The sequence below is a fragment of the Heterodontus francisci genome, chromosome 2 (assembly GCF_036365525.1).
Source record: "Heterodontus francisci isolate sHetFra1 chromosome 2, sHetFra1.hap1, whole genome shotgun sequence".
In the NCBI taxonomy this organism is placed as follows: Eukaryota; Metazoa; Chordata; class Chondrichthyes; order Heterodontiformes; family Heterodontidae; genus Heterodontus; species Heterodontus francisci.
Window position 1 is genome coordinate 212,253,803 of NC_090372.1, and position 13,039 is coordinate 212,266,841.

At 49.0% G+C, this 13,039-nt stretch overlaps 1 protein-coding gene across 4 annotated transcripts in view; it reads right to left on the reverse strand.

Moving 5' to 3' along the window:
- vill (villin-like) overlaps positions 1 to 13,039 on the reverse strand; it is a 166,685-nt gene that overhangs the window by 68,949 nt on the left and 84,697 nt on the right. The window contains exon 1 of one of the 4 annotated variants that reach the window (XM_068015726.1): positions 11,646 to 11,745. The exons of the other annotated variants lie outside the window; for them this stretch is intronic. The gene's annotated coding sequence lies outside the window, so the exon portion shown is untranslated. Of the gene's footprint in view, positions 1 to 11,645; positions 11,746 to 13,039 lie in introns of those variants that run through there. 4 annotated transcript variants of the gene reach the window in all.

Here is a 13,039-nt window from a genome sequence, read left to right on the forward strand (position 1 = left end):
ATCACTGATGCTCAGTTTCGGTTTCACCAGGGCCACTCGCCTCCAGACCTCATTACAAGAAGACAAGAAATAGAAGCAGAAGTAGACCATATGTCCCATTGAGCCTGCTCCGCCATTCAATACAATCATGGCTGATCTTGGGTTCAGTACCACTTTCCTGCCCATTCCCATATCACTTGATTCCTTGAGAGACCAAAAATCTATCTATCCCAGTCTTAAACGTATTCAATGATGTAGCCTCCACAACCCTCTGGGGTAGATAATTCCAAAGATTCGCATCTCTTTGAGTGTAGTCATTTCTTCTCATCTCAGTCCTGAATGATCGACCCATTATCCTGAGACTGTGTCCCCGCGTTCTTGATTCCCCAATCAGCGGAAACAACCTCTCAGCTTCCACCCTATCAAGCCCTTTCAGAATCTTGTTATGTCTCATTCTTCTAAACTCCAGAGAATATAGGCCCAATTTACTCAGCCTCTCATCATAGGACAACCCCCTCATCCCAGGGATCAATTTACTAAATCTTCACTGCACTGTCTCCAGTGCAAGTATATCCTTTCTTAAATGTGGAGACCAAAACTGCACACAGTATTCCAGGTGCAGTCTCACCAAAGCCCTGCACAATTTTAGTAAGACTTCTTTATTCCTGTACTCCAATCCCCTTGCAATAAAGGCCTTGGTCCAAACATGAACAAAAGAGTTGAGTTCCAGAAGTGAGGGGAGAGTGACTGCCCTTGACATCAAGACAGCTTTTGACTAAGTGCGGCATCAAGGAGCCCTGGCAAAACCGAAGTCAATGGGAATTAGGGGGAAAACTCTCCGCTGGTTGGAGTCATACCTAGCACAAAGGAAGAAGATTGGAGGCCAATCATCTCAGTACCAGGACATCGCTGCAGGAGTTCCTCAGGGTGGTGTCCTAGGCCCAACCATCTTCAGCTGCTTCATCAATGAGCTTCCCTCAATCATAAGGTCAGACGTGGGGATGTTCGCTGGTGATTGCACAATGTTCTACCATTTGCAACTCCTCAGATACTGACGCAGCCCGTATCCATATACAGCAAGACCTGGACAACATTCATGCTTGGGCTGATAAGTGGCAAGTGACACACAACTGCCAGGCAATGACCATCTCCAACAAGAGAGAATCTAACAATCTCCCCTTGACATTCAATGGCATTCCGATCGCTAAATCCCCCACTAGCATCATCCTGGGGGTTACCATTGACCAGAAACTGAACTGGACCAGCCACATAAATACTGTGGCTATAAGAGCAGGTCAGAGGCTGGGAATTCTGCAGTGAGTAACTTACCACCTGACTCCCCAAAGCCTGTCCACCATCTACAAGGCACAAGTCAGGAGTGTGACGGAATACTCTCCACTTGCCTAGATGGGTGCAGCTCCAACAACACTCAAGAAGCTCGACACCATCCAGGACAAAGCAGCCCGCTTGATTGGCACCCCATCCACCACCTTCAACATTCACTCCCTCCATCACCGACGCACAGTGGCAGCAGTGTGTACCATCTACAAGATGCACTGCAGCAACTCACCAAGCCTCCATTAACAGCACCTTCCAAACCCGCGACCTCTACCACCTAGAAGGACAAGGGCAGCAGATGCATGGGAACACCAACACCTGCAAGTTCCCCTCCAAGTCATATACCATCCTGACTTGGAACTATATCGCCATTCCTTCACTGTCACTGGGTCAAAATCCTGGAACTCCCTTCCTAACAGCACTGTGGGTGTACCTACACCACATGGACTGCAGCGGTTCAAGAAGACAGCTCACCACCACCTTCTCAAGGACAATTAAGGATGGATAATAAACGCTGGCCTGGCCAGGCCAGAGACACCCACATCCCAAGAACGAAGAAAAAAAATGCTTTTGGTCATCTGCCCTAGTCATCCTTTAGATTTTTTTTTTAGATTTTGAGATACAGCACTGAAACAGGCCCTTCGGCCCACCGAGTCTGTGCCGACCATTAACCACCATTTATACTAATCCTACACTAATCCCATATTCCTACCACATCCTCACCTGTCCCTATATTCCCCTACCACCTACCTATACTAGGGGCAATTTATAATGGCCAATTTACCTATCAACCTGCAAGTCTTTTTGGCTGTGGGAGGAAACCGGAGCACCCGGAGGAAACCCATGCAGACACAGGGAGAACTTGCAAACTCCACACAGACAGTACCCAGAATTGAACCAGGTCGCTGGAGCTGTGAGGCTGCAGTGCTAACCACTGTGCCACTGTGCCGTCCTTATGTGGCTCAATGTCATATTTTGTTTTATAACACTCCTGTGAAGTGCCTTGGAACATTTTATTACGTTAAAGGCACTACATAAATACAACTTCTTGTTGATCTAACATTCTGCAGGGGGTCTTGGCCAACCCCAAAAGATTGACCTACAGAACGGACCTTGTCATAAGAACAAAGGGGGCCATTCAGTCCCTCGAACCTGCTCCACCATTCAATAACATCACAGTTGACCTGTAGCTCAACTCCATTTACTTGCATAAGCTCCGTATCGCTCGAGAACATTACCTAACAAAATCTATCCATCTCAGTCTTGATATGTCCAGCTGGCCCCCAGCATCCACAATCATTTTGGGGAGAGCATTCCAGATTTCTCCGAGCCTTTATGAGATGCAGCTCTTCCCAATTTCACTCCTGAACAGTCTATTTCTAATTTAAAGATTGTGCCTTCCCTTGTTCTGCATTTCCTCACCGGAGGAAATAACTCAGCTCTCCCACTCAGGGATAAAAAACTGAGAAACCAAAATCAGAACAGTAAAATCACTGGAAAGTCAAAGAATATCTGTCAGCCTCTGAGAGAGAACAGTCCAGTTTTATCACTGTCCCTGACCTTAGTGAGTCCAGCATCCAGCAAGCTTATCTTAGAGGTTCCCATTGGTTATGGGTTAAATAGACCCCCACCCCCACCCTGTCTGCCCTCTCAGGTGGGCATAAAAGATCCCACGGCCAGTATTTCGAAGTAGAGCAGGGGAGACCTCCCCAGTGTCTGGGCCAATATTTATACGTCAACCAAACATCATTAAAGGTAGATTATTTGCTCAATATCTCATTTCTATTCATGGGAGCTTGCTGTGCACAAATTGGTTGCTATACTTCCTGCTTTTATAACAGTGATTACACTTCAGGAATAGAGGCCTCATCGTTTATAGGGGGTGCGGTCATACGATGGTCAGCATTCCCCGATATAGGGGGGCTGCCCAGATACGCGGAGGGGGTGTAAGTGATGGGGACTGTACATCATTAGCTGTAAAACCCTTTGAGACATCTGGAGGTCACGGCAGGTGTGATACAAATGGAAGTTCTTGCTTCCCCTTTTGAACAGCTGCCAGTTAATCTTCAATCCTCTGGATGAAAATTGACAAAGGTTTCAAATAACCAAGGAATGCAGGTGAGCAGGAAGTGAAAGGACTTTTTAGTAAAGCCGAGGAATTTGTTTAATTAGTTCTGGAGTAACAAAACTACAGGGCTAAATTGTGGCGAGTCGAAGAGACTTAGTAGTTGGCAGGAAAAAAGACAGAGGCGCAAGGGGAGAGCCAACTGTGCAACAGCCCCGACAAACAAATTTCTCTGCAGCACCTGTGGAAGAGCCTGTCACTCCAGAATTGGCCTTTATAGCCACTCCAGGCGCTGCTTCACAAACCACTGACCACCTCCAGGCGCGTATCCATTGTCTCTCGAGATAAGGAGGCCCAAAAGAAGAAAGGAAGAAAAAAAGAAAAAGAACAAAACTCCATTAACAAATCCCTGTTAATTCCCTAGCTGTACCACTTTCCTCCCTTTCCGGGAGCACTGGGTTTAGGGACACTAACAGCTTCTAAACATAAGTCCTGTCTTGTCCCTTAGACAACATTACTGTAAATGCTACTTCATGTGCTACAGCTTCCTTACTTTCGTCCTGTATGCCTCTGTTTATAAAGCTGAGGATCCTGTATGCTTTTCGTTTTAAACAGCATTCTCAGCTTGTCCTGATGCCTTCCAGATTTGTGCATATGCACCCCCAGGGCTCTCTGTTCCTGCACCCCCTTTAAATTGTACCACAGTTTATTCCCCTCCTATCCACCTAGCATGAAAGTTAAGCTGAACCTTTACAAAGCACTGACTGGGCCCCCGGCTGAAGCACGGTGTCCAATTCTGGGCACCAGGCTTTAGGAAGGATGTCGCGACCTTGGAGAGGGCGCAGAGGAGGTTTACCAGAATGGTACCAGGGATGAGGGACTTTAGTTAATGTGGACAGACTGGCGAAGCGGGTATTGTTCCCCTTTGAGCGGAGAAGGTTAAGAGGAGATTTAACAGAGGCGCTCAAAACCATAAAGAGTTTTGATGGAGTAAATAAGGAGAAACTGTTTCCAGTGGCAGGAAGGTCGGTAACTGGAAGACACAGATTGAAAATAATTGGCAAAAAAGAGCCAGAGGGGAGATGTTGGATTTTTTTTTTTTAACGCAGTCAGTTGTTGTGATCTGGGAAGCGCTGCCTGAAAGGACAGTGGAAGAAGATTCAATAATAACTTTCAAAAGGGAATTGGATAAGTACTTGAATAGGAAAAACATTGCAGGGCTATGGGGAAAGAGCAGGGGAGAATGATTCATTGGTTATCTCTTTCAAACAGCATGTTGGTCTGAATGACCTCTTTCTGTGCCCTGGAGTCATTGATTTATTACCGTGCAGGGATTTTCTCTCTCTCTCTCGGCCAGGAACACTGGGACCAATTCTAAATGTCTCCACTGCTGCCCCCATGAATGGGATTGGCCTACTCCGCACAGACTGGGGGGGGGGGGACTGAAACCGGGATCTTCCTGATCTCTTCGGCAGCTCAACCCAGGAGGACCATGTTGGAATAAGCGGAGAGGAGGAAGAGGATGTGGAGCAATGTTTTGTTTTCAGAGGGTTTTGTGTGCTTGGTGAGCAGAAACTGAAGCAGGGATTGTGTAGTTTTAGGCACTGTCCCAGTACAGTAATGGTGTTAAACTCATAGAGAATGCACAGCAGAGGAGATTCACCAAAATGATAACAGGCCTGAATATCCACAGTTATGAGGAGGGAATGGAGACACTGTGATTATTTCCAATGGGGCAGCAAAGGGAAGGCGGAGTTGGGAAAAGGGATTGATCCCTCACACGGCAAGATGGCGGTTAGATGGGACTGGGATTTACCAGAAAAGAGCGGGGAAGGCTTGTTGGGCCTAGAGGCCCCTCCCAGACCTGAAAACTCCTCGGGCTCTCGTGAAATATCACTCATTGAACCTGTTTATGGTTCCATCACAAAACCTCAGGAACCCCTTTACCCTGACAAACTGCAGATCTAGCCAGCACTGGTTCCCAGGATGAGGGGATTGTCGAATGAGGAGAGATTGAGTAGATTCGGCCTATATTCCCTGGAGATTAGAAGAATGTGAGGTGGTATAAAACATATAACATTCTGAAGGGGCTTGACAGGGCAGGTGCTGAGAGGATGTTTCCCCTGGCTGGGGAATCAAGAACACAGGGTCGCAGTCTCAGAATAAAGGGTCGGCCATTTAGGGCTGTGGTGAGGAGAAATTTCTTCACTCAGAGGGTTGAGAGTCTTTGAAATTTTCTATCCCAGAGAGGTGTGGATGCTCGGTCATGAGTATATAGTACTTTTGAAGTTAATGGTTTGCTATTATAAACTGGGCCTAAGGACGCTCCCGTTACACTATCCAGTGCGCACCCACCTCCTTCCCCCACACGGATACTGGAGAAGAACAATATCATTCGCAGGTGTGAGGCCATTGCAGTGGAACAACTGCTTTTCTGGGCTCATAAGAGAAGGGGTGAAGTACAGGATATTCACTGTTCAAGGAAACAAGGGATACGGCAGGAAAGTGGAACTGAGGTAGAAGATCAGCCATGATTTTGTTGATTGTGGGAGCAGGCTCGAAGGCCAACTCCTGCTCCTGTTTCCTATGTTCTTTAAATGACGACGAGAGCTTCATCGGCTGTGAAGCACTAAGGGTAGTCCGGAGGTCACGAAATGGCGCTATATGAATGCCAGTCCCTCTCTGAACAAGTTTCCACAGGCGGACGCGGCCTTTACTGAAGCTAGACTCTCCCCGTGTTGACATCGGCTCCAGTTTGAGGCTGAAATTTCCAGGTTCCAGAAGTAGCCCTCTCCGCTCTCAAATGCCACCTACCCTGGATACCGGTTGCTATGGCGTCCCAGTTAGAAAGTGACGGGTGTAAAGGATTCAGAGGCTGCTGAGGGATGGTGGCGGAGTCCCCTCACTACATTACAGAGCTTCCGCAGGTGAGAGAGACCAGACACTGCTGCCATGTTTGACCGCTCAATCACCTCTTGTCCCTCTGACACTCTCACACTCTACCGGGCACTCGGAAAAGCAGTGAGGTTTGAGTTGCCAACCCTTCAGGATTGCCCTGGAGTCTCCAGGAATTAAAGATTAACCTCCGGGACATTGCTGCCAGCAACTCGTGGCAGCAAAATCATAAGGGGGTTTATTAAAAAAAAGGTGCCTTTTTAACCTCTTTTTCTGAGGACTTTTGCTTATTAGTTACGTAAGTATTGAAGGTGATAAAAGAATATATAACTTGCAGTCAAGAATCATCCAGTTGGGTAATTAAGAGTTTGTCCGCTTTTCCAATTGGGCATAGCCGTGGTGATTGATGTGTTGGGCGACCAATGGCAGGAGTCTGGGGGGGGGGGCGGGCAGAGCAATTGGAGGTGGAAGGTCATGTGATAAAACCATAAAACCTCTAGGAAAACAGCCAGCCAGAGTTGGTAACCCAATGAGGAATCAGCGTGTGCCAACGGGCCCACCAGCTAGTGAGACAGTGGACATGGACTCGATGGGCCGAATGGCCTCCTTCACTACAAGGGAGGGAGGGAGGAAATCAGCAGTGACCTGGGCGGGGAGTTTGTTGCGACTATCTTTGCGTTTTAGTTCCTGTTGTCTTCCAGCCCTGAAGGGGTTAAGCTTCCACCTGTATTCCCTGCATTCCCCCTCACACGGTGATCAGGAGCACAGCTTCCTGGGTGATCCGAGTAAATTAAAAGGAAGCATCCAATAAAATGAACAGACAGCCCAACGAAAATATCAGTGATTTGCACATATGGAAATCCAAGTTGTTGTTCCTATAACATAACAACAACCTACATTTATAAAGCACCTTTAATGTAATAAAATATCCCAAGACATTTCACAGGCGCATTATCAAAGAAAATTTGACAACGAATCACATAAGGAGATATTATGACAGGTGACCAAAAGCTTGGCGAAAGAGGGTAAGTTTTAAGGATGATCTTAAAGAAGGAGAGAGAGATTTAGGGAGCAATGTGATGGTTTGAGTAGAAGTGATTGTTAACTGTACAGTTGAGGTCGTCAGATGAAATCGGTGGGGGGGGGGGGGGGGTGGTGGGAGAGATTTTTTTAGGGTGGGGATGGGGAAGAAAACCTGACCTGATCAGAGAATATTCGGAAGAACGGGCTTGGGTGAGTGGGGGAGTTCGGTGGGATTGGGCAGGTATTTGTACTGGACTGGATCAAAGCCTCTAATTCCAGCAGGTGCCCTCGGTTCCCTTTAGGTGGCGCTCGCCTGCTGAGAGGGCAGGGTAGCCGGATCAACCCAGCTATTCACCTGTGGAAGCCGTCACAGCCGGGCCCAATGCTGGTCCTCAACCCTCGTCTACACATGACCTTTATAACGGGGGTTAGCCACTAGATTGGAATAGGAATTCTGGCTGATTTTCACCTTCCTTGCATGGGAATTAAAAAAAACTTGCATTTATATGGCGCCTTTCATGACCCCGGACATCTCGAGCACTTAATAGCCAAAGAAGTGCTTTTGAGGTGTAGTCTCTGTTGTAGTGTAGGAAATGCAGCAGTCAATTTGTGCACAGCAAGCTCCCACAGACAGCAAAGTGGTAATGATCAGATATTCTGTTTTTTTGTGATGTCGATTGGCCCGGACACCAGGAAGAACTCCCCTGCTCTTCTTCAAAATGGTGCCATGGGATCTTTTACATCCACCTGTGGGGACAGACAGGGCCACGGTCCAACATCTCAGCTGACAGTGCAGCACTCCCTCAGTTAAAACAGCTTTGGCTGTTCAGGGGTGATGTCAGGAAGCACTTCTTCACACAAAGAGAGTGGAGATCTGGAACTCTCTCCCCAACAGACTGGTTAGGCTGGAGATCAATTGAAACCTTCAAACTGTGACTGATAGATTTTGTTAAGCAAGGATATTAAGGGTTATAGAGCCAAGGTGATAAGCCATGATCCAACTGAATGGTCAAAGAGGCTCGAGGGTCTTTGTGGCCGTGTCCTCCTCTCCTGGTTGCTAAGGGACCTCTAACACCCCCAGGGTTGAGATGAGCACAGGCAGTACAGCCTGTGGATTGGATGGTAACTGTCTACAGTTCAGCTCACTCCTGTTCCAGGCGGTGCATTCTGCCTGTGAGTTCTCAGCACATTGTGAGAGCAGTCAGTCGGAGGGAACTGATGCACACACGGTGCTGAGGAAATTCACTCCACCTCCAAAACTACTGCCAGATAGAAAAGCACATTCATAATAGCAGCACTCATCCTGGATTATTCCAAACACACTCACATTCACCCACTCTCTCCCACACTCATCCATTCTCACACACTCGTGCGCACACACAAACTCTCATGTTATGTAGATGACCAGGAGAACCCCTCCCTGCAGGAATTCCTAGCATCTGAGTTTTCCTTGACTATTCTTTGTTAGTTGGGAGAAGTAGGGAGAATAGTGGGGTGGAAAGAGTATAAAAGGAGAGTAGCTATCCTCGGGGGTGAGTCCCACGAGAGAGGTCTTCTGCCAGGAGCGCTGTGCAAGGGGGGCGCGGATTGTGGTATTGACCCCTCGCTAATCTCTGCTTCCGTCTCTCCCTCGCCTCACAAAATTACCCCAGCTCCTACTTTGTTTAGAAAGTGAGACGAAGGCGAGATACAGTTTAATTCAGCGTTGCCATGGTGAGCTTCCTCGAAACACAGACACTGATGGCTAAAGAGCTCTCATCGCCCTGGTCACCACATTGCCATGGTAACCGCTGCCAGGCCTGCTTGGCTATTCTGTGTGAGGAATCTCAGCCCAATCTAATAGTTCCTCACTCTAAACAATGTTGATCCCTTACAAGGCCTCACAACAGTAACTCCTGAGGAATGTTGTCTGCACAACCTCGCCCAGATTTATTTACACGGCATCAGAGCTGACAGTTTAAATGGCCTGGCCTTGTCAACTTGCCCAACACAAGACACAGCACCTGAATGACACATTATAGACTTTTACAGCACAGAAGGAGGCCATTCAGCCCATTGTTCCTGTGCCAGCTCATTGACAGAACTATCCAATCAGTCCCACTCCTCCTCTGCTCTCTCCCTGCAAACCCCCCTTTTCATGTATTTATCCAATTCCTCTTTTTGAACGTTACGATTGAACCTGCTTCCACTGCCCTTTCAGGCAGCTCATTCCCGATCACAACAACTCGCTGTGTACATTTTGTTATTTACTTTTTTCGAAATTTAAACTTAAAACAGATTATCTGCTCATGATCCTAACTGCCTGTGGGAGCTTGCTATGCACACAGTCCCATGCAGACAAGAAGTGATGAGGCTCGTGTGCAGCATGAACACCAGTTGGACCCAATGGCCTATTCCTTTGATGTAAATTTCTTCGCATCTCCCCCTCTGATTCTTTTGCCAATTATATTCAATCTGTCTCCCCTGGTTACCAACCCTCCTGCCAGTGAAAACAGCTTCTCCTTATTTTACCCAACTGAAACCCCGTCATGATTTTGAACATCTGTATAAAATCTTTCCTTAACCTTCTCTGCTCGAAGGAAAATAACATCAGTTACTCCCGTTTCTCCACACAACTGAGGTCCCTCATCCCTGGTGCCATTCCTGTAAATCTCCTCTGTGCCCTCTCCAAGGGCATCGGGACAGTATTGGCTATGGAGTATTGGAGAGGATGGTTATAACCCGGGTTTCCCAGTGGCGCATCGCTCCTATCCAAAGGCACATAAAACCTGGGCAATATGGGATGCAGACTGCATTCCCTATCTCTTGACAATACCAGTCGAAATCGGGTTGGGTTTTTAGGGGGGTGGTGAGGGGAGGTCTTGGGGATGGTTGAGAGGCTCCAAATGGGCGGCAAGACAGGTGCGCAGGAGGTAGCGTTACCCTCGTGCTATCTTCCGGCGGCTGGACAAATCCTCCCCTCCTCCTCCCCAACCAACACCTCCCCCACTGCAAGATCCCTCATCAACCGCACCCACCAACTTCCCTACCCATCCCCCCCACTCACTGGATAGACTTGAACAGAAACTCCAGGCTGTAGTGCTGAGGGAGTGCTGCACCGTCTGAGATCCCACCTTTCAGATGAATCATTAAACCGAGGCCCCGACTGCCCTCTCGGATGGTCGTGAAAGATCTATTTTGAAGAAGAGCAGGGGAGTTCTCCCCGGTGCCCCGACCAATATTCATCCCCCAATCAACATCACCAAAATAGATTAATCTGGTCATTCGCACGTTACTGTTTGTGGGATCTTGCTGTGCGCAAATTGGCTGCCACGTTTTCTACATTACAACAGTGACTACACTTCAAAAGGACTTCAATGGCTGTGAAGAGGTTGTGAAAGGTGCTATATAAATGCAAGTCTTTCGTCCCTTTTTCCACCCTCTCCCACCGACACCCCTTCCCATCCCCCCCCCTCCCCTCCCCCACCCACCCCGACCGAGTTCTGTTACAGGCCCAAGGGACAGAAAGACGTACAGGAACATGCCTGAGGAAAAGCGCAAGGAGAAAGGACACCTCAGGGGCACATTCGGCCCCAAATTTCCTGCTTTTCCACCGCTACCTCGTTGGAAACTCCGCGCTTCGCTGAGGAGAATCAGGGCCCAGATTGTACCTTCAAACAAAACAAATCAGAACGCCCGCTATATCCCTGCCTCACACACTCTGGGAACACTAGGATGAGCAGGAGGCCATTCAGCCCCTCCAACCTGCTCCCCTATTCAATCAATCCTGCACCACAACTGCAGTTTACCCGCCTCCGTTCCACATCGCACACCCAACCAAAATCTATCAATCTCAAAGCTGCAAATGGCCCCGACCCCACCCACTCCAGGTGCCCACAGCCTTTTGCGGGAGGGCAGCGAGTTTCCAATCGTTCCTGACTCTTTGTGCCGATAAAGTATTTGCTGAATTCACTCCCTGACGTCCTAGCTCGAATTTTAAGACTGCGTGCGTGGCCTCTTGTTCTTGTACCCGACCGATGCTCACTTTTCTCCCGATTCCAGCACTCCGGCCGAACATGGCAGCCGTACATCACCTTCGGCGAGCAATTCAACAAGGTTTCAGGCCCATTCTGCCCCACCCCTTTCTCTCCTGCTCAAACAGGGTCAAACACGTCCGTCTCTCAGTGAATTCAATCCAAGAGTCTCTCTCTTCCCTGCATCTGGCCGCTTGTCAACACATTTCCTCCCCCCTATCACCACCGCCCTCCACCTCCACAACTGAGAATCCAGAAAGTTCTCTCGTCCTCTCAGCTTCCACTCACCAAAAAAGGATTGTTACGGAAACTCTCAAGAGGGCAGTTCCTACCTTGATTTGGGAATGGTTGTGGGTCCAGGCTAGCGAGATTATACTTTCCAGAAGTTGCTGCAGGTTGCAGGAGAGAAATAAAACTGCACACGCACAGTGTTTTTTTCGAGTTTACCTGCTGCTGCCTCACACACCTCAACCGCACCAGTAGCTGGGAGTAACTGGCTGTGTTCTGCTCTCAGCCTCTCCACAATCAGCTGTAACCACGCCTGTATAACCTGCTCTTTCAGTCAAACTGGGAGGCAGCTGCAAACCACCAAACATGCCGATGACTCAGGATTCCAACTAGTTTCCTCTGCCAATTTCCTCTCCTGGAGGGCTCGATTTAGTTTCAATCCCTTCACGGCCTCACCCAAACACCCTCCATCCGCTGACCCCCGAGTCCTCTAAACCCTACAATCCCCCTATCACCCTCACAGACCCTCCATTCCTCCGACTCTGGCCTCATATGCAATTCCATCCGTGCACCCCCCCCCCCCCCCACCCCGCACCAACCAAAACACCACCCCTCCCCCACGCTGCTTCACTCAAACATGGGCAGCCGTGCTTTCAGCCATCTAGACCTCCCCGCACCCCCGCGGTGGAATTCCCTCCCTAAACCACGCCCCGCCCCACCACCGCGTTCTATCTCCTCCTTGAAGACCGCTGCTTTGACCGAGCCTCTGGTCACCTACTCCGGGCGTCTCCCTCTTTGGTTCGCCGGTCCATCTTCCTTTACTGCGCCCCTGTGAAGCACCTTGGGCCGTTTTGCCCACGCTCAGGGCGCTATATAAATGCAGCCGGTTGCTCCTGCTGGTGGATGATTTCTCTGAGGTTTCCTCCTGCGCCTGACCGTATTGGCCCCATTGTGGCGGGGTGGGGGGTGGGGGGGGCTATTCGACTGCAGAGGGCATCGCCGTCATACCAAAACTTGTCCCGAGCCTCCACACAGCCAGGATTCCAGGAGCATTGACGGAGCAATGATCGAGAAGTCGTGGATTGAATTCCCCCACCGCACGGCCACAACACAGGGACAAAGCTTTAAAGATTCTAGTTGCTCTCCGGTGGAGCAGGAAGGTTCGCACATTCTGCCTGCTCCCTCCCTCCGAATCGAATGTAAATCAAAGGAAAAACTTGCATTACTATAGCACCTTTCATGACCTCAGGACGCCTCAGCGCTTTGCAGCCAGTGACTTTCCCCGAAGTGCAGTCACTGTTGTAATATCCTAAGTGTGGCAGACATTTTGCACACCGCAAGATCCCACAGACGGCGACGTGATAATGAATCTGTTTCAATGATGTTGATTGAGGGATAAATATTAGCCAGGACACCGGGGGGTTGGGGAGGAGGGGTTGGGGGGCAGTGGGAGCTCCCCCTCTCCTCTACAAAATAATGGCCATGGGATCTTTTACAT